Source organism: Arachis hypogaea, chromosome 19, assembly GCF_003086295.3.
Source record: "Arachis hypogaea cultivar Tifrunner chromosome 19, arahy.Tifrunner.gnm2.J5K5, whole genome shotgun sequence".
In the NCBI taxonomy this organism is placed as follows: domain Eukaryota; kingdom Viridiplantae; phylum Streptophyta; class Magnoliopsida; order Fabales; family Fabaceae; genus Arachis; species Arachis hypogaea.
The window spans coordinates 106,247,689-106,250,893 of NC_092054.1; the positions used below are offsets into that span (position 1 = coordinate 106,247,689).

Here is a 3,205-nt window from a genome sequence, read left to right on the forward strand (position 1 = left end):
TGAGTTGTCTGCCATCTCTAATGAGATTCTAGCAGCTTGCACCTCAAAGATTCCTAGTTTCTCCATTACAGAGAGGGGCATGAGGTTTATTCCTGACCCAAGGTCACATAGAGCCTTCTCGAAGGTCATGGTGCCTATGGTACAAGGTATCAGAAACTTTCCAGGATCTTGTTTCTTCTGAGGCAATCTCAGTTGATCCAATGCATTTAGTTCATTGGTGAACATGGGAGGTTCATCTCCCCAAGTCTCATTACCAAATAAATTGGCATTCAGCTTCATGATTGCACCAAGGAACTTGGCAACTTGCTCTTCAGTAACATCCTTATTCTCTTCTGAAGAGGAATACTCATCAGAGCTCATGAAGGGCGTAAGGAGGTTTAATGGAATCTCTATGGTCTCTAGATGAGCCTCAGAGTCCTTTGGTTCCTCAGAGGGAAACTCCTTATTGATCACTGGACGTCCCAAGAGGTCTTCCTCCTTGGGATTCACGTCCTTCTCCTCTCTTGTGGGTTCGGCCATGATGGTCAATTCAATGGCCTTGCACTCTCCTTTTGGGTTTCCTTTTGTATTGCTTGGGAGAGTACTAGGAGGGATTTCAGTGATCCTTTAACTCAGCTGGCCCACTTGTGCTTCCAAATTTCTAATGGAAGACCTTGTTTCATTCATGAAACTGACAGTGGCCTTAGATAGATCAGAGACTAAGTTTGCTAAATTAGAGGTATTTTGTTCAGAGTTCTCTGTCTGTTGCTGAGTGGATGATGGAAAAGGTTTACTATTGCTAAACCTGTTTCTTCCACCATTATTAAAGCCTTGTTGAGGCTTTTGTTGATCCTTCCATGAAAGATTTGGGTGATTTCTCTATGAGGGATTATAAGTGTTTCCATAAGGTTCACCCATGTAATTCACCTCTGCTATTGCAGGGATCTCAGGATCATAAGCTTCTTCTTCAGAAGAGGCCTCTTGAGTACTGTTGGATGCAGCTTGCATTCCATTCAGACTCTAAGAAATCATATTGACTTGCTGAGTCAATATTTTATTCTGAGCCAATATGGCATTCAGAGTATCAATTTCAAGAACTCCCTTCTTCTGAGGCGTCCCATTACTCACAGGATTCCTCTCAGAAGTGTACATAAACTGGTTGTTAGCAACCATGTCAATGAGTTCTTGAGCTTCTGCAGGCATTTTCTTTAGGTGAATGGATCCACCTGCAGAAGTGTCCAATGACATCTTAGCTAATTCAGACAGACCATCATAAAATATATCCAGGATGGTCCATTCTGAAAGCATGTTAGAAGGACACTTTTTGGTCAGTTCCTTGTATCTCTCCCAAGCTTCATAGAGGGATTCACCTTCCTTTTGTTTGAAGGTTTGAACATCCACTCTAAGCTTACTCAGCTTCTGAGGAGGAAAAAACTTGGCTAAGAAAGCCGTGACCAGCTTATCCCAAGAGTTCAGGCTATCTTTGGGTTGAGAGTCCAACCACACTCTAGCTCTGTCTCTTACAGCAAAAGGGAAAAGCATGAGCCTGTAGACTTCAGGATCTACTCCATTAGTCTTAACAGTATCACAGATCTGCAAAAATTCAGTTAAGAACTGAAAAGGATCTTCAGATGGAAGTCCATGAAACTTGCAGTTTTGTTGCATCAGAGAAACTAATTGAGGTTTCAGCTCAAAATTATTTGCTCCAATGGTAGGGATGGAGATGCTTCTTCCATGTAAATTGGAATTAGGTGCAGTAAAGTCACCAAGTATCCTCCTTGCATTATTATTATTTTCGGCTGCCATCTCCTCTTCCTGTTCGAAAATTTCTGAAAGGTGCTTGCTGGATTGTTGTAATTTAGCTTCTCTTAGTTTCCTCTTCAGAGTCCTTTCATGTTCTGGATCTACTTCAACAAGAATATTTTTGTCCTTGCTCCTGCTCATATAAAAAAGAGGGAACAGAAAAATAATAATAATAGGGATCCTTTTTACCACAGTATAGAGGTCCCTGTGTGAGTAGAAGAAAAGAAGAAGAAAAGAATGTGATATAAAGAAAGAAACACAAGGGTGAGGAGAGCAGAGATGTGAGATGAAGAGAAGTGTTAGTAGATGAATAAATAAATAGAAGGAGATGAGAGAGAAAAAGAATTTTTGAAAATTTTTTTTTTAAAATGGTTAGTGATTTTCGAAAATTAAAAGAAGAAATAAATTAAAATTGAATTTTGAAACAATTAGTTAATTAAAAAGAATTTTTGAAAAAGAGGGAGATATTTTCGAAAATTAGAGAGAGAGAGAGAGAGTTAGTTAGGTAGTTTTGAAAAAGATAAGAAACAAACAAAAAGTCAATTAGTTAGTTGAAAAAGATTTTGAAAATCAATTTTGAAAAGATGAGAAGATAAGAAGTTAGAAAAGATATTTTTGAAATCAAATTTTTGAAAAAGATAAGATAAAAAGATATTTTTGAAAAGATATGATTGAAATTAGTTTTGAAAAAGATTTGATTTTTAAAATCACAATTAATGACTTGATTCACAAGAAATCACAAGATATGATTCTAGAACTTAAAGTTTGAATCTTTCTTAACAAGTAAGTAACAAACTTGAAATTTTTGAATCAAAACATTAATTGATGATGTGATTTTCGAAAATATGATATAAAATTAAGAAAAAGAATTTGAAAATATTTTGAAAAAGATTTTTAGAATTTTCGAAAATAAAAAAATGGAAAAGATATGATTTTTGAAAATGATTTGAAAAAGATAAGATTTTTAAATTGAAAATTTGATTTGACTCATAAGAAACACTAGATTTTAAAAATTTTTGAAAAAGTCACCTCAAATTTTCGAATTTTATGAGAGAAAAGAGGGAAAGATATTTTTTTTTTGAATTTTTATGATGAGAGAGAAAAACATGAAAATGATGCAATGCATGAAAATTTTTAGATCAAAACAATGAATGCATGCAAGAATGCTATGAATGTCAAGATGAACATCAAGAACACTTTGAAGATCAAGATGAACACCAAGAACTTATTTTTGAAAAATTTTTTATGCAAAGAAAACATGCAAGACACCAAACTTAGAAATCTTTGATGCTTGGACTCTATGGATGCAAAAATGCACATGAGAAACAAGAAAAGACACAAAACAAGAAAACATCAACATCAAACAAGAAGATTTACCAAGAACAACTTGAAGATCATGAAGAACACTATGAATGCATGAATT

General features: G+C 35.1%; 1 non-coding gene across 1 annotated transcript; it reads left to right on the top strand.

Moving 5' to 3' along the window:
- Positions 1 to 1,281: 1,281 nt before the first annotated feature.
- Positions 1,282 to 1,389, top strand: LOC112781321 (small nucleolar RNA R71). Its single transcript, XR_003192105.1, has one exon. It is a non-coding gene; the product is annotated as a small nucleolar RNA R71 (small nucleolar RNA).
- Positions 1,390 to 3,205: the final 1,816 nt, after the last annotated feature.